This window comes from Pleurodeles waltl, chromosome 7 (genome assembly GCF_031143425.1).
Source record: "Pleurodeles waltl isolate 20211129_DDA chromosome 7, aPleWal1.hap1.20221129, whole genome shotgun sequence".
Taxonomy (NCBI): Eukaryota; Metazoa; Chordata; class Amphibia; order Caudata; family Salamandridae; genus Pleurodeles; species Pleurodeles waltl.
The window spans coordinates 238,409,031-238,432,978 of NC_090446.1; positions in this window are offsets into that span (position 1 = coordinate 238,409,031).

Below are 23,948 nucleotides of genomic sequence, written 5' to 3' on the forward strand. Positions count from 1 at the left end.
GTCCTCCTATGTGCCTCATTGTAGGCACGCTCTGCTGCAGTGCTTGGGTTGCCAAATGGTGTCACAATCCATGGCTGGATCCCATACCCCTGATCAGCTGAAAGAGAAAATGATTGGATCATGTTGAAGTAGCTTGCCCCATTCATATCACCTTGCATGGCAGTAGTTGTCTTGTGTTGTCTGTGGCTCTTTTGTGTCATTGTGTTGATTCCTAGGCTTCTAGGATGTACCATCTGAATTGGGTTGTTTCCTTGGCTGAACGAGTGTTTGCCTGTTGACCGGTTGTCAGCAGTATGTTTTGGGATTTGCAGTGCAGTGTGCACTCCCTAGCATTGTGACTTGTGATACAGGTATTCCTGTGTCTTCACTGGGGGTGAGATGATAGTTCCATACACAGATTCAATTTGACAGTGGTGGTAACACGTTAGCATCTCTGTACCCTGGACATCCCATACCTTTAGACATATGCAATGGATTAATTTTAACATCAGTGAGATGCTTACATTTTGCAAAGTGACTATTAGCTAAACCTCTCCATACGTTGTGATCATTGACGTCTTGACATTAGACTGTACACTAATTTCAGATGTGTGACACGTTCACTGTAGACCTATCAAACATGCATAGCGGTGTCACAACCTCAGTGTGTTCCTGTCCACATGTCGATGTTATGGTGTATGTATTATTTGTCCTAGAGGATTGCTGTGGAGTGTGCATATAAGTAGGTTTCTGTACTTACCAACAAGTAGTCCATTTCCAAATCGTCCATCTTGGAAGTGTTGATTGATGGTACAGTCATAAAAGATGAATGAGTCATGGACACTCCCAGGATACTTTGCCACGATATTGGTGATCAATCCTTGGTGATCACAATGGCCTGCACATTGATGGAGTGTGTGTGCTTCCTGTTGCGGTATAGGTGTTCAGTTGCAGCAGTTGGCACAAGTCGTACATGTGTGCAGTCAATGGCACCAAGGACGTGTGGGAATCCATTAATGAGGTAAAACCCATGTTTTGTCTCCTGCTGCTTCTGCTGTGTGTTTGGGAAGCAGATGTGGCGGGTGTGAGTCCGATAATGGCATCCAGTACTTTGGGCAAGAAGGCGGAGAATGATGGCTGTGATATCCCAGCAACCAGGGCGCCAGTGGTTTGAAAGGAGCCACTTGCCAACATGTGTAGTACAGCTAGCAGTTTGGTTTCTGTTGGGATGGTGCGGGGTGTCAGCAAGATGGGTGCCAACTGTGGCTCAATGTTGTACAGCAGCTGCTGAATGGCTTGCCAGTTTAACCTGCACCTCTGGATGATATCATGTTCCCTGAGACCATGAAGGGCTGTCCTGGCGCGGAATATCCTCTCCTGCCTTCTGCGTTGCCTTTGGGGTCCCTGCCGGTGTTGTGGTAGCTGCTGTTGTTGTTGCTGTGCTCTGCGTCTGCGTGCACGGTGGATGAGAAGCACCTCCATGTCTCCCTTTTGCTGCACTGCTGTTGCTTCTGTGTGTTCTGATTAAATTCAGGTGCGTTTGCCCCATTTTAACGCCTGCCCTGACCCAGGGGTTCATTTTTTACGCAAATCGGGCTGTGGGTCATTTTCTGACTCCGTCTCCCAGCCGTGCATAATTTTTGCCCGGAAGCATAAATACGACGCATGGGCGTTTAAGTCATTTTTTGGATGGGAACGCCTACCTTGCATATGATTAACGCAAGGCGGTTTCCCACATCCAGAAAATGACGCACATGGTGGGATTTTGCAGTCCGCGGGCTCGGGTGTCAAAGTTTAAATATGGGGCAAGGTTTGCGCTGAATGTAGGTCAAAATTCTTGACACACACTCGGCGCAGACAGAGTATAAATATGCCCCTTAGAGTTTGGTGGACAGGTTATTAATACAAACACAACCAAGTACCTTGCCAGCCACATTCTCGGTCCGTCTGCCTCATTTAGCAAGAGGCAGACCTTAAGTATACCATCAATGGAGGCCCCTTGATTCCTTCAACAGACTGTCTCCTGCAACAGTGCAACATAGCAGAGGGCTGTCAGGTGAAGAATATTACACCACCCACCATACTTAGGGTGAAAGGTGATATTTATTTTCCTATCCATCATTGCCAGGAAGAACCTGGATGTAAGGAACAACTATATTGACTTTACCACCTTGGAAGAAAACTCCAGGATGTGCGGGTCATTAGTTTTTTTGTTTAAAAAAGAAAACTCCTCCTTTGAAAATGTGTTTTTGAAAACGAAAAAAGTTAAGAGTCTGGTGAATGGAAGTCAAAACCAACAGTGGTGGTCCACAAAACCTAGTACATTGAAAGTAACCACTGTAATGCTGGTTCTTGCAATGCACAGATATGACCTCTGGGCCAACACTCATCTCTACATTTGGCAGGTAATGTCCTCTGCCAGCTTGATGAGCTGTACTCCACCAACCAAACTCTAGTCAGCAGACTGAGACAGCATGGATTTTTTTTACCTTAAAATGGTGTGCGAGTTAATCATTTAGGCACTGGGTCTGAACCCCACCCATAAAAGCCACAACCATTTTTTGGACTCCTTAGAGGCAGAAGGCCTACTGGACATCAGGGATTATTTTTTGTTATTAATGTTAGGGAGTGAGTTTTGTTCCTCCAGACATTGGTCTGACCACCATCAATAAAGGACCAAACACTCTTTCTGAACCCATACCAGTGCTGTGCATTTCTGAAATCTAGAGGCCCAGAAGAGGTCAGGAAGGGGTAGCCTATATAGACCACTGCACATCCTTTACAGGAATGTCATGCACAGTTCACATCATGGGTCAAAAAAAGGTTATCTTTTTATATTTATGTGACAGAAAGCTTGGGCACTTGCAGCCAATGACAAAAATCTTTACACCTTGCATTGCTATTCTTCTCATAATTGAAACACTGCCTCACACATCTGGTTGGGCCCAGTGTATCCTTGGACTGAACCAAAATTAAAGCCCTACTTGACACTACATTGACTTTACTTATTCCAAATTTGACCGGATCCTGTCATAGACCATAAGCCAGCTACATAAGTGGGGTACAATTGTTACTGAGAGAAAGTAAAAAAGCGAAGTGTTAGCGATTTTGTGAAACCCCTGCCTATTCGAGAATGTCCCCTTGTAGAAATATGAGGCAAATTCATGATTTTGATAAACTTTGAGGTTTGCAGGGCATACTGGGAAACAAATCACAGGGAGATACCTGCAAATCATATGACCCTGTCCTACCGGGGATATCTAGCTTTCAGGCTCTTCTCGGTTTGGTAGGTTTTTTATGGGTAGCAGCCCAAATACAGCAGCTACCCATGTAACTAAAAAGACACACTTTTCAAGGCTAAATCATGATGCCTCCATTTTCTCTCTTGGGGTCTTTTCTGTCATAGATGATAGACCCAGTTACACAAGTGAAGTACTGTGTTTATTGGGAGAATGACAGAAAGAATTTATGTGCACCCCTGCAGAGTTAGGACTTTCCCTCACAAAGAGGTAAGGAACAAGTGTGATTTTTTGCTGAAGCTTTTTTTGGAGGGCATGCCTGGTAAGAAAAAGTGGCAGTATCCAAATATATCACAACACTCGGGAGTCCTAGACTTCAGCCGGATTCACTTTTCAGCATTTCTAGGTTTAGTAGGTTTCATTGGATGGCTGCTGAGCCTGAGCCCAGTTGCTACGGCGATCTCCATTGACATGATAGGTTAATTTTCAAGGTGAATTCTTGATATTACTATGCTCTGTTTTAAGGCTCTAGATGGGTATATTGTTTTTTATTGAGAGTCATGTGGGAAAGGCAGGTGGTAGGGATTTTCATGCCCACTACAGATCCCTTCAATGTACCCCACAGTAATGTGAGGGCAGTGTGTGATTTTTGCAAATGTTTCAAGTGTGCAGGACATTTTAGGTAAGAAAGGATAGTGGGATGGATCCATGCAAGTGACTCTGCCATAGACATCCCTTGGTGTCTAGATTTTGCACACCACTTTTTCCTATTTTCCAAATATATTTTGGTTAATTTATTTGTTCCCTCAAAGGGAATCCACAAACTCTGGATACCTTTAACATCCCATAATGCGGAGAAAGGACACATATTTGTCATCAATACTTGTAAAGAAATGTTTATTAATCTCAAGTATCAAGTGCATACAAAACAAAAACATAGACACAATAGGGAAGGGAGTTAGGGGGGTTAGAGTTTAATATGCAGACAACTATTAACTTCAGAAAAAGCTAAGTACTCTACCAACACTATTAATAAAGCTGCCAACAGAAAAAGAACAGTGTTCAGGACAGTCAGACTGTATATCAACCTACGTCCAGGCCATCAATCCCACTCTCCAAAACAAGTGCAATGCAATAAACCTCTTTTTCAGTAACAAATATGGATTATACAACAACATATTGATAAGAAAAAAATACTGCTTGTCTTTTCATACTAACATTGCCATGATGTCTGTCCCACAATGAAAATACAAAATTGTGTGGGGGTAAAGCTTACACAGAGTCTAACCTCCGGCAAAAACTCAGTGTATCGTTCCAACTCACTTTTTTATGCACTGTGCTGTCCCAGATTAGACCCCTGCTTTTTAACATAGGGCCCACATCGGAGCATATCCTTTCCCACTTAGAGTGTTACATCAAACACATTAAAAGTGATGAGAGGAGTACTTGCAAATTGTCCATCTCCTAGTAAAAGCTTGGTTAGCTTCCCACCCATCATTTTTGCCCAGTCTGCCACCTCAGCTTAGGCCCAACTATGTGCAGATAAACCTTTACCCTGCTCCAATGGGAACAGTCCAGCCTGAGCTTCTAGGCCTGGTCCTTACTGAATTGTAATACAAGCAACTCAGGACCAGTTTCACCCTAGTTAGGGCTCATCAGCCAGGTATAACTTTATTCCAGTGACACAGTGTGCCCAGGAGGACTCATGTCTGGGCATAGCCACCCCACATAGCCCAAATTGCCAAGCCATGGTATCTCCATAATGGAACATAAGCAACCCAAGACCGTTTTTGGCTTTCAGGTTTTTAGGTGCAGCTTGCTTCTAATGTCACAGCGATCATGGTTCCCATGTCTAGACATACCCTTGGCCACAAAGGGCATTACATCAAACATGAAAAAAGTGATGGGAGGAATGCTCAAAATGATCATCTATCAGAACTATTTGTCTTGTGGACATAACTGACATCCTCATTTTCCTCATAGCCACCACTTAAGAGGATGTTGTCTTTCTCCTGCCCTTCTTCAATGCCATCTCTGTAGAAGCCAGCACCTCACTTACCATTTTCAATGTCTCCCTCACTCAAGACATCGTCCATTAAACTCTATAGGCAGGTGTGTGTCACTAACTATCAATCAATCACTCTTTTCCACTTCTTCAGCACAGTTTTAAGATCACATCCATGCCAAACATCTCCTGATTGACTAAAAATCTGTTTTCAGATCATGTCACAGCATGGTGAAAGCTGCCACACAAATTAGAGACAACATGTTCCAGATCATAAATAAAGATTACCTTGGCTCTTGCTAGTGCTGGCCCTCTCAGCAACTACTTTCAACACTGTCAACCATCCTACTCTCATCCTCACCCTGAAGACTCTAATGGAATTCACTTGCAATGTCCTTCAATGATTTACCTTCTACCTGCCTGACTGATACCAGTTCACACAAATGGGCCCTTTTAGGCCCTAGAAGGCCCTTTTGTTGCTCGTCATCTACCAGTTCTACTTGGAATCACTTAGTAATCTTACCACCAATACAATGATGTATTGTAACTATATGTGAAAGTATACTCTGTTCCAGAAATCTGACACCTCAAACACTAACTATACCTCGTTCAGACCTGTATTCAGACCTGTATTTCCAGCATCTACCTGATGCCTAATCTCACCAAAAAATAATTCCTGCTTTTTGTGTAGAACAACAACTAGCATTTAACTGGTTCAACAAACATAAACCTGGACAGATTCCATCCCTAGCTTTAACCAATGCCAAGTCACTGGATCCAACCTGCACACCAACCTTATCATCAAGAAAACTATGATGGTCTGATAACAGTTGTCTACACTATAAAATGTGAGACCATTCTTCTTAGAGAGTGACCTAAGACATTTCACTTAAGTCCTGATACTCTTAGATTTGGAGAGTGGCAATGCCATGCTTTATGGATGCCCAGACTCCACCCTGGCCCCTCTAAAATACATGCTGCACATTGCAGCATGTCTCATCAAGGACCAGAAGACATATGATTACTTTAACCCCTCCCCTATGAGACTTCACCTACTTCATTGTGACAATCCAAACCATCTTTAAAGCTGCATCATCTACAAAGCTAACACAGCCACATCCCTGCCTGTCAGGTTACCTAGCTCTCTACAGCTTTTTGGACACTTGTAGACAAGTATATCAATTATTTACATTTGAGAAGTGTCATAAAAGGGTGCCATACACCAGATTCAAGTAACCAAACCCCCTCATCCTCCTGTTCAGTATTAAAAAAAGATTTATAACTGGGACGTTGTGGGCCCCACAAGGATCTGTACCCTGGTGCCACTGAATCTGCAGGGCGACTAATTGACCAACTGACATTGACAACTTGTCTTCAGTTTGTAAGTGACATTCCAGCACTTCATTTTTTTAAATAGGAGAAGTAGTTTTCTGGGTCCTGATGAAGCGTCACAGGATAATTTATTGACCATAAACGAGAAACATGTTGACCACAAATTTACAGGATTAGGCACACTACCTTTCCTTCTTTATAGAGTATAGCGGGACATCATTCCCGCTAACACTCTGGATGACTTCTAATCTTGGCCTGAACCTTTCCCCTGATTCATTAAAGTGATGTTTTAGGCTCAGAGCCAATTTTAACCTTCTTACACTTTCCTACACTCTCACACCCTTTTCTATCCTCTCAGTCAGTATTTGTTTCAGACCACTACCTGGCAAATTGCCTTCGGTTTAGCACCATCCCAATTGCTGGGGTGGTCCGCCAGACATTGCAGCACTGGTCTGACGAGGAGATAGCCCAATGATGAAACTTGTCACCCTATTGGGTGCTTGAGGGCTCTCCTGATATCAATGATATCCCTGACACTCTTCGTCCCTGTATTCGTATATATTGGTATATATTGATATTTTTGTCTTTGGAACAGTGTACCTTTCTATATAACAGGCCACTGAATCTGCTGCACCGGTGACAGCAACACCCCTGTGTGAATAGAATCAATAAGTAAACCAATGAATTAATTTCCATGTTGTGAAGTGGCTTCTGTAATTGGAACACAATATCCAAAATAGTAATTGATGATCATATCTGTGACATATTTTCAGAAGTGCACCTGACATTTTGACATTTAGATTCACAATTGCTAAGGCTTTTGTTGCAAAGCAATGTAAAATTACTAATTGATATTTACTTTCTAACACATAAAGGCCCTCATTACAACCCTGACGGTCGGTGTGATAGCGGCAGTAATAGCGCCAAAAGGCCGGCGGTAAAAAACATGGAATCACGACCATGGCGGAAACCGCCAACATAGATAGCCACTTTAACACTCCGACCGCCATGGCGGTAGAAACAAACACTGCGGAGGTAACAGCCAACAGACAGGCAGAAGACAAGGTTCCGCCCACTTTATTACAACACGCCTGTCCTCCACCTTTTCCGGGGCGGTACCAACATCATCAAAAGCACGGCGGAAACAGGACTTGGAAGGGAAAACACTCACCTTTCGACACTTTACGAACAACCAGGACACCATGGAGCCCGAGTTACAGGTCCTGCTGATGCTGGTCTACCTCCTCTTGTATCAGGAGCAGCAAAGACGCTGGCGACAACCACGGTGAGTACTCCATCTAGCACACAGGGGAGGGGGGAGGGACAAGAGAGTGACACACACACGCAACACGCAACACCCCCACCCCCACCCTCACCCACAACACAATACACACAAATACATGCAGCAACATTACATATACACCCCCTGGAAGAACACAAGGACAAAAGGAAATTATATTAACAAGTGTATCATTGAAATATCAGATAGGCCAAATTCAAATATCAGTATAGACAAATATGTACACCAACTACACAAGTCCGGATATGAATGAAATCATTGTCCGTGGATCAGTGTCCCAAAAAGCATGGGTGAAGCCCACACATGATACCTGACTCGAAATGGAGAGAACACTGCAGGGGCATCAGTGGGAAATAAACAGGCACCTCAGGGGTGGGGGGGCACCTCAGCCGGATGAACGGACAACGCCACTGCTCCACGGTGGGGTTCCATCCCCACTGATTGGTCCTGGGAAGTGCAAAGCCAAGTCTCTCCAGTGGGTGGTTTGCACACTGCTTTGTCCTGGGGAGTGAAAACCCACAGTCTCACAAGTCTCTCCAGTGGGTGGTTTGCACAATGCTTTATCCTGGGGAGTGCAAAGCCACAGTCTCTCAAGTCTCTCAAGTGGGTGGTTTGCCCACTGCTTTATACTGGGAAGTGCAAAGCCACAGTCTCTCAAGTGGATGTCAGTCTCCACTGGTTCTGGAGGGGGCATTGTGCCCAGAGTGCTTCATCCTGCCGAGGACTGAGGTAGTGGATGTGATACTCCTCTGGTTCTGGAGTGGGCCTGGTGCCCAGAGTGCTTCATCCTGGAAAGGACTGAGGTAGTGGCTGTGATACTCCACTGGTTCTGCAGGGGGCCTGGTGCCCAGAGTGCTTCATTCTGCCAAGGACTGAGGTAGTGGATGTCAATCTCCACTGGTTCTGGAGGGGGCCTGGTGCCCAGAGTGCTTCATCCTGCCAAGGACTGAGGTAGTGGATGTGATACTCCACTGGTTCTGGAGGGGGCCTGGAGCCCAGAGTGCTTCATCCTGCCAAGGACTGAGGTAGTGGATGTGATACTCCACTGCTTCTGGAGGGGGCTTTGTGCCCAGAGTGCTTATTCCTGCCAAGACTGAGGTAGTGGATGTGAATCTCCACTGGGTCTGGAGGGGGCTTTTTGCCCAGAGTACTTCATCCTGCCAAGGACTGAGGTAGTGGATGTGAATCTCCACTGGTTCTGGAGGGGGCTTTGTGCCCAGAGTGCTTCACATGCAGTGTGGCAGGTCCCATTCCCTCACCTGGGTGTGTGTGCCACAAGATTGCCTGGGAACAGGTAGCATGATACTCCGTGGAGGCAGAGACACACTTCACCCTGCTGCGACTTTGCCTGCCACCTGCAGGTACAAACAGTGCTGGGTGTCATGCCTAATGTACGCTGTGCAGGGTCCAGGACGTCTCCTGCAGCCTCGGATGGCTGGCCACTGGGGATGATTGCCATGTCAGCAGTGGTGGCACTGTCTGAGCACGTTGCGGGGCTGGTGGCGGTGGTTGCGGCGGTATCTGTGGTGGACGTGCTTCATCCTGCCGAAGACTGAGGTAGTGGATCTATACTCCACTGGTTCTGGAGGGGGCCTGGTGCCCAGAGTGCTTCATCCTGCCAAGGACTGAGGTAGAGGATGTGATAATCGACTGATTCTGGAGGGGGCCTGGTGCCCAGAGTGCTTCATCCTGGAAAGGACTGAGGTAGTGGCTGTGGTACTCCACTGGTTCTGGAGGGGGCTTTGTGCCCAGAGTGCTTCATCCTGCCAAGGACTGATGTAGTGGATGTGATACTCCACTGGTTCTGGAGGGGGCCTGGTGCCCAGAGTGCTTCATCCTGCCAAGTACTGAGGTAGTGGATGTGATACTCCACTGATTCTGGAGGGGGCTTTGTGCCCAGAGTGCTTCATCCTGCCAAGACTGAGGTAGTGGATGTGAATCTCCACTGGTTCTGGAGGGGGCTTTGTGCCCAGAGTGTTTCACATGCAGTGTGGCAGGTCCCATTCCATCACCTGGGTGTGTGTGCCACGAGATTGCCTGGGAACAGGTAGCATGATACTCCATGGAGGCAGAGACACACTCCACCCTGCTACGACTTTGCCTGCCACCTGCAGGTACAAACAGTGCTAGGTGTCGTGCCTCATGTATGCTGTGCAGGGTCCAGGACGTCTCCTGCAGCCTCGGATGGCTGGCCACTGGGGATGATTGCCATGTCAGCTGTGGTGGCACTGTCTGAGCACGTCGCGGGCTGGTGGTGGTGGTTGCGGCGGTGTATGTGGTGGAGGTGCTGGCGGTGGTGCATGTGTCTGCACCTGTGGAAGGACACAGCAAGACATCTCTTGCAGCCTCGGACAGCTGCCCACTGGGGATGATGCTGGGGACTGTTGCTGAGGCAGCAGACGTGCAGGTGGCGGTGTCCACCACCGTACAGGTTGCAGTTCTGGTTGACAGAAGGGGTGACTCTGGTCCCTCAGCCGGAGCCTCTGTGCCCTGTCCTGACCTGTTCTTTGCCTTGTGTCCCTTCCCCACCTTTGATGTCGCTGCTGGTCCCTTGCCACTGTCCTCTTTTGGCTTGGAGGAGCCCTTGCTTGGTGGTAGGTGCAGCTTCTCCCTCCGGCATGTGGGCACCTTCTTCACCTTGGCAGGTGGCAGAATGGCCTGCTCCTTGGCCTCCCTAGGTGGCACACTGGCAGCCCTGATGCGTGCCGCCCGCGATGTGACCGGACTTGCTGACACCACTGTGCTGGATGATTTGGTGCTGGGCTAGGACCCGGACAGCCTGGCCCTAGGAGAAGGACGGGGGGAGGTGTAGGAAAGAGGTCAGTTTTAGCCAGGAAGAGTTTTTTAGACACACTGGGACGGGAAGATGGAGGGGGTTTGGGAGTGGAGGAAGAGGTAGTGGTTGTAGGAGGTGTATGCCTGCTGAATTTGGGTGACGGTGCATGGGCCGGAGGCTGTTGTGTGGTGGATGGCTGTTGGGTGGGTGTGTGCCTGCGTTTGTGTACTTAGGGAGGAGGGCTCACAGACACACTGGGAGAGGACACAGGGGATGTGCGCATGGTAGTGGGGGTGGTGATTGCTCGTGAGCAGTGTGTGGTGATGGGCGTGCTGGTGATGGAGGTAGTGGATGAAGATGTAGTGCATGCAGGTGTGAGTGGAGATGAAACAGGGAGGGAGAAGGAGGACGTGGAGGACGTGGAGGAGGGGGACACAGTGGAGGCAGTGGATGTTGGTATGTCTGCATGGGGATGGTGCTTGTGTGAGTGCCTGTGGGATGTGTGGTGCTTATGTTTGCCATGTCCACTCTTGTGTGTTGATGAGTGTGCAAACTGGTCTGAAGGTGTGCTTGGGATAGGCTGAGGTACAGGGGATTGGGTCTGGGTAGAGGTAGTTGGAGGGGGGAGGCTGGAAACTGGGACTATGGCTGCCACCAGTGCAGAGGCCAGAGCCTGAAATGCTCTTTGTTGGGCCGCCACACCAGAATGAATGCCCTCCAGGTATGCATTTGTTTGCTGCAAATGCCTCTCAACACCCTGGATGGCATTCAAAATGGTTGATTGCCCAACAGTGAGTGATCTCAGGAGGTCAATAGCCTGCTCACTGAGGGCAGGAGGACTGAATGGGGCAGGGCCTGAGGTGCCTGGGGCGAAGGAGATGCCCACCCTCTCGGGTGAGTGGGCATGGGAAACTCAATGAGGGGCTGCTGGGAGGGTGGTGCTGGTAGTGGGGGTGGCTGCTGTACCTGTTGATGTGGTGGGCACAGAGGCACAAGGGAGCTCCCATCAGAGGAGGAGTCGCTGTTGATGGTGTCTGCTCCTGTCCCCGTCGTGGAGCTCCCCTCGCCCTCTGTCCCTCTGGTGCCTTCGGACTCCGTTACTTCACCCTCCATGGCCATGTGGGATGCATCTCCCTCCTGCTCCAGTGCCAATGCTCCTCTGGCAGATGATGCTAATGCACACAAGGACAGGGTGACAAAACAAAAAGGTGGGGAAGACACAAGTGACTCATGGTCAATGCCTGCAACACCACTACCATTGGCGGACAGAACACACAGGGAGCAGCGCAATGCACTAAGCCATGCACTAACAGGGCAGGAGAAAAGCACACACCCATGGGGGACTCTGTCAAGAACCATTTCATGCACAGCTAGAACCCATAGGCGCCTGACTAGGTGTAGAGGGCAAATACCACCTTTGGGGTTGGACTGGGAATGAGGCTGCAAATCAGTGGATCTATCTTTGCGTGTCTGCCCTGGCCTAGGGGAACCCACAGCCCAACTCTCCCACCCAGACACCTCGTCAAGCATGCAGAGTCAGCTGAATGAGAGTGTACTCACCCTCTTGTGGCTGCTGTGAATCCCTCAAGCGCCCATCCAACTCAGGATATGCCACCGCCAGGATCCGGTACATCAGGGAGGTCATGGTGCAACGGGCACCCCTTCCACTTTGGGAGGCCATCCCCAGTTTGGCCTCCGCCATCTTCTTGGTCCAGCGGCACAAGTCCTCCCACCTTTTCTGCCAGTGGGTGCTCCGTCTATGGTAGACCCCCAGGGTCTGCACTTCCTTGCCGATGGCACGCCAAATCCCCTTCTTCTGGTGGGCGCTGACCTAGAGGAAAAGTGAAGTAAGAATGGATGTTACTCCCCCGTACATTTCTTCTCACACATTGGCCACAAACCTCCCACCGTGGCCCAGAAATACATACACACACCATCCTCACATGCTGGCCTGTCATCCACCACTGTCTCTTCCATCCACGACACTCCATACAATCTTGTGCCATCCACCATGCACACAGTTTACTCACCTGTTTGTCTGGAGGATCGTACAGTTGTGTGTACTGGGGGAGGACCCCATCCACCAGTTTCTCCAACTCCTCCACAGTGAAGGCAGGGGCCCTTTCCCCAGACACTGTAGCCATTGTTGCTTCCAGATGCAGGTCACAGCAGCACTTGGAGTGTAGGTCCTCTCCGGTTGAAGGTCAGGTATCAGGTGAGTGAAGAGATAGAAAATGGCGGTCACGTCCATGGCGGTGCGTACCATCACCACCAGCGTACATCGTCATTGGCACCTGGAACCCATAGGGCCTAATGATAACCAATGCTGAATTGTGCAGCGCTCTTCGAACGCCTCCCGCCATGCTGCACAATGCCAGCACAGTTACCTCATTTCCCCTTCTCCCACATTACAGGTCAGGCAGCCGCCATTTCAGGGGGCCACATGGCAGGCCAACTAACTGCGTCACACCTATTAGGGCAGTAATACAGACAGACAAAGGCACATAGAGAAAATTTAATGATTGTGAAACCTCTGTGGTGTATGACCCTCTGCTCACCGTTCTCCTCCATAGGGCACGTCCGCTGGGGCAGGTGATGAGATGGCGGTATCCTCCTGTGTACAGACCCCTGGTGGACCTGTTGACAATGGAAGACAGACACATCATTATCACTTACAGACTTGATCGTGCAACAATCCAGGAACTGTGTGCCCAGTTGGAGTCAGACCTGATGTCAGCTATCCGCCATCCCACAGGAATCCCCCCTCTAGTGCAGGTCCTTTCAGTGCTCCATTTCCTGGCAAGTGAGTCTTTTCAAACAACAGTAGCCATGTCATCAGGGATGTCACAGCCAATGTTCTCTAAAGTGTTGTCCAGAGTGTTATCTGCCCTACTGAAACACATGCACAGCTACATCGTTTTCCCTCAGGTGGAGGATCTTCCCACAGTGAAACGTGACCTTTGTGCCCTGGGACATATCCCCAACATAATTGGTGCCATTGATGGGACACATGTTGCATTTGTCCTACCCTGTAGGAATGAACAGGTGTACAGAAACCGGAAAAGCTACCATTCAATGAATGTACAGATGGTGTGTTTGGCAGACCAGTACATCTCCCATGTGAATGCCAAGTATCCTGGCTCAGTGCATGACGCTTACATTTTGAGGAATAGCAGCATCCCTTATGTGATGGGGCAACTCCAGAGGCACCATGTGTGGCCAATAGGTGAGCTGAAAGTCCCCACACAGTTTCATTTTCTGTCTGGGTATGGGAGATTGCCTAATGTTTGGAGGATGTCTAACAGTTGTCCCTCTATATTTGCAGGTGACTCTGGTTACCCTAACCTGTCATGGCTACTGACCCCAGTGAAGAATCCCAGGACAAGGGCAGAGGAACGCTACAATGAGGCACATGGGCAAACTAGGAGGATAGTAGAGTGCACCTTCGGCCTCCTGAAGGCCAGATTCCGGTGCCTCAATCTGACAGGTGGATCTCTATACTACTCACTGAAGAAGGTGTGCCAGATCATCGTGGCATGCTGTATGTTGCACAACTTGGCTTTGCGACGCCAGGTGCTTTTTCTGCAGGAGGATGCGCCTGATGGTGGTCTTGTGGCAGCTGTGGAGCCTGTGGACAGTGAATAAGAGGAGGCAGAAGAAGTAGATGTAGACAACCGTAACAACATCATCATGCAATACTTCCAGTGAGACACAGGTAAGAGGACGGAACTGCTTCCCGCACCTCATACTATTGTAAGACCTAGCATAAATCTGCCTTTTTACCTCTGTGTATGGACCCTGACTTTTCACTTTGGCTTTCCATTTCACAGATCTGGGTCCCACTTTGTGCCCTCTGGTATGTTTACTGCTGGTCTACAACTGTGTAACATTGGTATGTGAACAAGTACATTGAAATTGCTATATTTCAGAGAGGTTGAAATTACACATTTGTGAAAGCACAGACTGATTGTTTTGTGATTCAAGGGTGTTTATTTCTGTGCTAATAAGTGCAGGGGGGGTGAAATGGGCTGGGGTGATGGTGGAGGAATGTCCATGGTAGAGTCCAGTCTCTTGGTTTCACAGGTGCATTGTCCATGGGGGCATGGGGGGGGAGCAATGGCAGTTTAAGGTGGACAGGGTGACATAGTGGGAAAGAAGGGTGACAAGCAGGAGGGTCTTATTTACTGGTGGGGGTCTTGGCAATGTTCCCTTTCTTGTTCCCGGATCTCAGGGACCGTTTGCAGGCTGGTTCTCCTTCTGCAGGGGGTGGGGTGCTGATGGCCTGTTGGTCCTGTGGCGGTGCTTCCTGTCCACTAGCGCCGGCGAAGGTGGAGGGCTGTTGATCGTCCAGGCTAGTGTCAGGGGCCTGTTTGTGTGGCACTGTGTCCCTCATGGTGATGACAAGGTCTGCCAGCACCCCTGCAATCGTGACCAGGGTGTTGTTAACGGACTTCAAGTCCACCCTGATCCCAAGGTAGTGTTCCTCCTGCAGCCGCTGAGACTCCTGAAACTTGGCCAGTACCGTGCCCATGGTCTCCTGGGAATAGTGGTATGGTCCCATGATGTTGGAGAGTGCCTCGTGGAGTGTTGGTTCCTTAGGCCTGTCCTCCCCTTGCTGCACAGCAGTCCTCCCAGCTTCCCTGGTATCCTGTGCCTCTGTCCCCTGAACCGTGTGCCCACTGCCACTGACCCCAGGTCCCTGATTTTCTTGGATTGGTGGGTTTGCCTGGGTTCCCTGTAGTGGTGGACACACCGCTGATTGACATGTCCTGGGGACAGAGGGATGGGCCTGCTGGGTGGGTGCTCTGCTGGTTTTTCCTGAGGGGGGAGGTTCTGTGGTGGCTTGTGACAGTAGCAGGGGAACTGACTGTCCAGAGGACCCTGATGGGCCGGGCTGGGCCTCTTCTGTGGGGGGCTGGATATGTCTGGCACCTCCTGTCTGCTGACATTGGGTATGGGTCCTGTTGGGGTGTAAATGTATAGTTTTAGTATCTGTGTGTGCCATCTTGTGCATTGGGTGAGGTACCCTCTACTCTTGTGCTTGCATAATTGTGTTTGCCCTTTTGTGATAGTTGGTTTGGGGTCTGTGTGACTATCTGTACTGGACATGCTTGGGGGATGGTGGTCCATTCATAGGTGTTGCATGCAGGGCCTTGGTATTGGGATGTTTGGGTTGTGATAGTGGGACATTTGTGAGGTGTTTGAGTGATGGGGGTGAGGGTGAGGGTGGGGGTATGTGATGGCATGCAGGTGGGGTGGTGGGATTTGGAAAATAAGATATGACTTACCAGAGTCCAGTCCTCCTGCTACTCCAGCGAGGCCCTCAGGATGCAGTATTGCCAAGACTTGCTCCTCCCATGTTGTTAGTTGTGGGGGAGGATGTTGGGGTCCACCGCCAGTCTTCTGTACAGCAATCTGGTGTCTTGAAACCACAGAACACACCTTCCCCCATAGGTCATTCCACCTCTTCCTGATGTCATCCCGTGCTCTTGGATGCTGTCCCACTGCGTTGACCCTGTCGACGATTTTCCACCATAGCTCCATCTTCCTAGCAATGGAGGTGTGCTGCACCTGTGATCCGAAAAGCTGTGGCTCTACCCGGATGATTTCCTCCACCATGACCCTGAGCTCCTCCTCTGAAAACCTGGGGTGTCTTTGAGGTGCCATGATGCTGTGTGGGTGATGTGTGAGGTGCTGTTTATTGTGCTGTGTGATGTGTTTTGTTGGTGTGTGTTGTTTGAGGTGCGTGGATGTTGTATGAGTGATGATGTTGCATGCCTGTGGATGCTGGTGTTGTGTTTGCTATTCTCTCTCTCTCAGCTTTTTCAAAAGAATTTCATTGTAAGGGTTTGTGGGTAATGTGGGTGTGTGTTTTATAGTGTTGTGAGTGTGTGGGTGTGGTGTGCGTATGTGTATCAGGTGTGTGTATCTTGAATTGCCCAATGTGGTTGTGTTTTGTAAATGTGTGTGTATTTTGGGCACCACAGTGTGTACCCCCAATGGATTCCCATTGTTGTAGGACTGCCGCGTTGATTCGTGGGTCAAGATAGTGTGGGCGTATTCTTGTTGGCGGGACAGTGGAGGTTTTGGTGTCGCCAGTTTATCACGGGCCTTTGGTGTGGCGGACTTGTGTGGGTGTCTGTATTGTGGCGGATTCTGAGATGTGGTTCATAATACCTGTAGCGGAATTCCGCCGCCGCAACAGTATGTTGGTGGTCTTCAGCATGGCGGAAAGTGGGATTTACCGCCAGGGTTGTAATGAGGGCCAAAGTATTTTAATGCTGAAAAGGTACCCTTTTCTCAGAGCAGAAAACACTTTGGGTTTGTAACGTGAAGTTCCTGCCAAATTTCACTAATCAGCACATGGTGGATTTAGACTCCTGGTTGCGCATTGCGATGTTCACATGAACAACACGAGTCTTTACAATGTGCACTTTTACTTTTTTTCAACAGGAAGTGCCGAAAAGACTCTAACATCTTTCTCCAGTGCACAAGGCACCTTCCAGTGCTTTGTCCATCTGCTGGTTACTTTTCATTTTGGATTTCGAGATGAAAGGATCACTCTCTTTGTCTGCAATTCTTGCTGAATATATTATTTTGGATTTTAAGGAATTTGTTTTTGTGACATCACAACCAGTAAGTAGAAAAACTTTGAACAAGGGTGTTGTTTGATAGAAGGCATGCTCTAGTATATATTTGCACCTTTCAATCAATTTCTAAATATGATTGTTGTTGTGATGGGTGGCCTGGAGTTGTAGTAGGGTGGCTATGGTTTTTGCATTCATTTTTTAGCTTTTAGAAAGGGAAAAGGTTAAACAATTTAGTATAATTAAGTACATTTTTTCCATGTATGCAAAATTTGAACTATTCATTCAATTTACCATGTGGCCATCCAACAGTACTAGGTATTCAGTACATGAATCAACTGTTTTTGTGGCTTTTATCATTTTAAAACATCTATGATTTGGGCCAGGGATGGCTTTGGATTTAATGTCTATTTTTTTTTTTTGCATTTCAGTTTTTTTTCTGTAAAAAGTGTATTTTCATGGCGTAAAAATGTTTTGATGCCTTGGGAGGCTGTGTGTTGATGAAAAATGCTTAAAGCTGACTTCATTTTTATTTTTTTACATTGTTGAATTAATGATAGTGTTTTCTTCATTGTTTACCATACCTTTTTTGTCTGGCCATTGTGTGTGTGGCTGCCAGCCATTTTGTGTAGTCAATTTCATATACCTGCATGTGCTTTTTGTTGTCCATGCATCCTTGCTTGTTGTTGTTTGACCATGTACCATTTTGTGTAGCCAGTGAGTGTGCTTTGTCATTGGCCTGCATTTGTTCTTTTGTTGTCCATGACTCTTTGCTTGTTGTTGGTTGAAGATATGGCCAGTGGCCATTTTGTGTAGTGGGGCAGTGTGATTTTGCCATGGGCTTGCATATTTTCTTTGTTGTCCATGCCTCTTTGCTTATTGCTATTTGAGAACATGTGACCAGTGGCCATTTACAATAGCCAGCCAGTGTGATTTTGCCATAGGTCTGCATGTGTTCTTTGTTGCCCATGCCTTGTTGCTTGCTATTGGCCAGCGACCATTTTGTGTAGTCAGCCAGTGTGCCTTCGCCATAGGCTACACAATACTGCCAGACAGAAGGCTGGCACAAAGTGACACACACACCAGCTGAGTCCTCCTCTGCTTGCTTCCACTTGAGCGGCCCTCCACTTTTTAAAGGAAACGTGGAGTGCCTGCCACACCTGTCCTCGGGGCAGAAAGTTGAGAGCAGCACTCCTGCTTCATCTACACCACCCCAGCGTAGGCCCAAGGCCACATCTCTTAGTGAGACAGCCACTGCAGTCATGGTAATGAGCAGTGAGTCTGTGTTGGATTTGTCTCAGCCATAAAATACCCAATCATCATTGGAAGCTGAGCAAAGCATAGTCAGCAGCAGGTCTTCCTGAAGTAGGAGCAAAACAGCAGGTTGAACGTCCTGATGACCAAGATATAGCTCTTGAAATATTTGCTTCCTGATCCCCAGCAAGAAACAAAGGGTAAACCACCATCTTCTCCAAGCCCACCATCTGATGATCTGGATTGGATCCCAGCCAAGTCTAAGACTCTTTCTGAAAGACAAGGTAAAAGGAAAATTCCTGAAAGCCATAGATTTATGGGAAGTGACAGTGATGAGGACGAGAATGTTACTGTCAGTATGGAATGCAACTCAGAGAACACCAAGATTACCACTCCGATTCAACATGCTCAGAGGAATGTGGTACTGGTTCCACTACCACCACTGCCAGCTTCCTTCCATACTTGTAAGGGCCTCTCTGAGATCTGCATTCAACATTACCTCAGTCGAAGAACTCCTTGCAGAGATGCAGATGACACACCCACCTTCCTCCAGTTCCAAAGGAAGGGAAGAGAACTAAAAAAGTTATCTTCCCCAGTTTGGGACTTTGTTTTGTTTAGCAGGTAGAAGAATAATATTGCAATATGCTCCATTTGCCACACGTTTGTTTGTTGAGGTAAGCCTGGTTCACAATATGGTACTGGAGGCCAAATGTTCCATATGAAAAAAATCACACAATCCAGTGGGAGGAGCACTTTAAAAAGTGGATGATGAGATAGTGGAACCAGCTCTGATCACAGTAATAGAAGGAACTGATAAGGAAGAAGAAGATGACCACATTAAACAAAGCAACAATATCCCCTGCAGAGTGCCAGCATCACTCATATCAGAATTCTCCAAATGGCACAAGACTCAGTTGCATACATCACGGCATACATTGATTCCCTAAGACCCCCATTGGGTCTACAACATCCAAGTTCTCTTCTGAAGTCACCTGTGTCAGTGGTACCAGAAAAGAAAAAATCCAAGCTACTGTAACGGGGATGTTTAGGCAGGAGGGGCCCTGTGAACATAACTATTCAGTGGCATTTTGTAGAATGGTAAGCTGCCAAAAACGTTAGCACTAGAGCTCGTCCCTTTTTTCTTTTGTGATGGGAGTGGGATTTTTAGAATTTGTGTTGGCCATCTGCCCAACATGCAAGGTTCCCAGCTGGACTCATTTTGTCAGCGTAGCTGTTCCAGCACTCCATCACAATATGCTGCTATTGAGTGGACAAAATTTGCAGCAGAGTGCTGTTCACACTATCCAACTGATGACAGACATGTGGACCAGTTGTCAAGCAACTGATTACATGTGTATCACTGCATACTAGATCTCTTTTGTGTGGGGTTAGGCAAAAGGTATCTGTAGGTCTTAGCACTGAAGAAAGTTTAAAGGGTGTACAGCAGCATGCAACACTAGCATTGCTCCCATGGTATTGGTTGTAACATTGTTCTCACTGATATTGCCATTTGCTGTTTCAGATCCACAGACCTTCTCTTCTGCGTGAAATCTCCATAATACTCTTCTTTCCTTACAGGACTGGTTCAGCCATGAACCCAAAATGGACTTTCAGAGAAGAGGGATGCAGATACACTGCCCAATTTGACATTATATAGGGTATGACTTTTCTTTCAACAATCATAATTTTTAGAACTGTGTGGGTTCATTCCACTATAATATGCTTTTGAAACCTAGATCACAGAACAAATAGATAATGACTTGAGTCTCTGGGGCTGAAGGACTGTTTGCAATGCATTTAACAAAACTGTGTCACTCCTTAATTTACTTGCACAACAGATTTGAAGATAATGATGTGCTGCTAATCTACTAGAAGAATATTTTGGTTGTATAATGTGTGTCTTTGTCTTACCTTTCCTCAAATCCCAGTTCCCGTCTTTTCATCAAACTCCTAACTCTGTTTTCCCAGGATATGTGATATATGGAGGTGTGACTTACAATATAGACTATAAAATGGATCACACACTGGGTGGGATGAATGTGGTGAAAGGTGCACAAACTTACCTGAACAATAACCCAACCCAGGCCCACATACGCACCCAGGCATGAAAGGGATGACATAACCATAGTTCACATTCAGAATAATATCTGTTCCATGATAGGTAGTATTAATGTGCACCATCTGTCCTGATTCACAAAGGTAAAGTTGCACTTTTGCTTCTACGTTCACTCTTGTAATTTAAGTGCACTACCAGAACTTTACCATTATGAGTAGTAATCTTATGAGTAGCAACTATCTAGTAGTGGTTACTCTGCATGAAGTGAATAAGTTGAAAACTCTGCTTCCAGCAAACAGTAGCATTTTGGTAGCTCCTGCTCACTCGAAGCAGAGAGTTTGCTTTGGCTTGTGGGAGCTGTCACAGTTCCCGCCAAGCAAAATCAAACAGCTATCTCCTGAGGGTAGGTACCATGGGATATAGCAGGAGCCAGTCCTCATTGGTGCTGGTCCCCTGGACCATAAATGGCTCCAGGAGGGGGGAGTCGCTCTGCCCCTTAATTTCTTTTGCATGGGCTGAACTCATGGAGGTGGAGATCCAAGGGACCATATATGGCCTGGGAAGGGAGCCTCCTTTCCTTCAGTAGGATTTTAAATGTTCCCAGGGCAACGGGGGTCCATGTGGCACCCTGCAATCACTTTCTTTTTGTCCTGGGGTGGTGGTGGTCTATGGGGCATCGTGTGGCCTGAGGAGGGGAGTCTGTTTGGTCTGCTCTCATGTGGGCCTGAAAAGAGATGAAAAGATTGTTCTTGCATGCAGGGAGCTACACTTTTTTAGCAGCTCCCTGCATGCACGAGTAATGCTGGTTCTCACAAGAGGCGGAGAGCCAACTGAGAGCACAGGGGCCGTGAGGCTTCACTGCGGTCCCCTAATCATCTTAAGTTTGGAAGCATGGGCAAGGCAAAGCAAGTGTGTTTTCTCTACATTCCCACTGTGAACCTTTATCTGTAATCCTTGATGGAGGTGTTCACATCCTTTTTTCAAGTGCAGTATCTCATAGTGGGCCTGATTTATGAAAAGTTAGCGCCACCTTTGAGTCATTTTGTGATGCAAAAGAAGCACACTCACCAAATATAATTATATTTTGAAAGTTTACACCGCTTTTGCATCAAAAAATTAAGCAAAGGCGGCGCTAACTTTTCACAAATAAGGCCCATGGTGTCTGCAACGACTGGGATCTTTCTTGTCATCTTTTGCTAAGACCAGGGATCGTGTTCTAGTCTTTTAAAAGCTGCAAGTATGTAAACTTGCCTTGAAGACCACACTGAGTGGCCCTGCGCCATATCAATTATTGATATGCAGCATCTTTCTACCTCTTTTTCCCAAGAAGATAAAGAGCTTACTAAAAGGACCCCTACCTGAGCATGTTTCCCGTGGATTTTGATGCACAGGAACATAATGATGTCTCCACCAAACAAAGAAGTACTTCATGAGTTCTGTGGGGTAGGCTGCAGGGCCAAAGGTCGTGAGTGGTGCGGTATTGGGTGATTTAATGGGGTGCCTGCAGGCCATGTTGCCAAGCACGCCGTGCATGGCTGAACGCTGTGCGCGGCGGTGGTTGGGTAGCTGTGAAGTTATTAAAATACTACTTTACTTTTTTTTAAAACATTGAAATCCACTGAGAAAACCGAGGGTTACATGGACTTTATAGTTTGAAAATAGAAAACAAAAACATAGAAATTCACTTAAAAAAACAAAGGACTTAGAGCACGAGTTATTGCTACTTGAGATAACTCTAACATGTCGATTTCTATGGAACTATAACTGCCATGTAGCCTTTGCTTTTCCTCCCCCAGCTGATTTTGGTCTGGGAAACACATCCTAAGGGCTTAGCCTTCTAAATTATTTTCAGGGGGGATGTGCCCCATGGTCTTCATCATGGGGCTAACCTCGACCCAAAGGGACCCCATTCCCCAGGGCATGGCCTAAAGTTTGGCCCCCCATCCCATGCTAATCTTGAGCCTGCAAACCCCATCCCCGAAGGCCAGCCTAAACAGCTAACTTTTTCTTTTGAGGAGTGGGCTGCATGCCCCCCCTACCTAGGCTGATCTTGGCCCCAAGGACCTTTTCCCCCCGTGCTGTGCCTAAATATTTAATTTTTTGGGGGGGAGAGGGTTTGCCCGACCCCCCTCCCCAGGCAGATCTCAACCCCGGGAACCCCATACCCAGGAGTGTGGCCTAATTATTGTTTATTTTTTTAGGGGGTTGTGAGGCATAACTCTTCAGGCTGCTCTCGGTTTCAGGGAACCTCATCACCCAGGATGTGGCCTAATTTTTTTTTTTTTTTTTGCTGAGGGGAGCATCACGGCCCCCCTTCCCAGGCTGTTCTCAGCCCCATGCACCCCATCTCCTGGGGGCCAGCCATGTGACCTCAGTGCCCACCAGGGCCCCCAGTCACAATTTTGGGGACCTCCTGTGGTAGCAGTCATTGCTGTCACAGAGAAGAAACTGCAAAAAGCTTTGTGAGAGCAGTTTCCTCTTTCTCCCTGCCTCTATATATATATATATATATATATATATATATATATATATATATGTATAGAAGTGGGAGGAGCGAGAGCCATGTAAGTGGTTTTCTTGTCTTCCCAACACTATTCAGGAAGCATGAACTAATGGCAGTTCTATAGTGCTGCACGCAGGAGAGACACTAATGCGTGCTACCGAAGTCTCAGAAAGGGAGCAATCCATTTGAGAGATTTCTGACGATGGAGCACAGATCGCCATTACAGGGCAAACAGACAGTGGTGGCAAGGTACAGGGAGGTGATGTAACAACAAAACTGAGGAAATTGGAGAAGCTGACATAGTGAAATATTAAAGAGGTGGGAAAGCATGATTATGTAACATAGTCATAGTTTGGATAACAAACCCACCATGGGCATAATTATTTATAACATTCCAAGTTATTGTTGAAAGCATACACATGAGTGCATAATATTTTATACAATTGTTATGCAAGGTAATTTTTTAGATTTGTGACATGGTTTCATGATGTAGCGGAGTGAAAAAGTTTAGCAGTACGGGGTAAATGGTGCATTGCACGCACATTTTTTAACAATTGATTTTTGGGCCCACACGGGCAGAACTGTAGTAATATGTGAAAATACAAACAATACATAAAATTATGCTTAAGATAAGATTTATGTGTGTAAATTAATTTACAGAGCTGCTGCATAACTATTATTTAACATTAAAATAGTTTGTTGTTACTATTACTGATAATGTCACACACCAACTTAAGTGTAAATAAGGGCACAAAATGGTGCTTCCCTATCAGCGAGCAAGGCTGGGGAAGCAGCCAAAACACATCTAGTGGATAATGACAGCATGGTGATGGAATAATAAAATACAGGAGTGTCAGTGACTTAGGTTTGAAATGAACTAAGGAAGTTTGGAGTTGTTTACGGAAGTTTCTGACTCA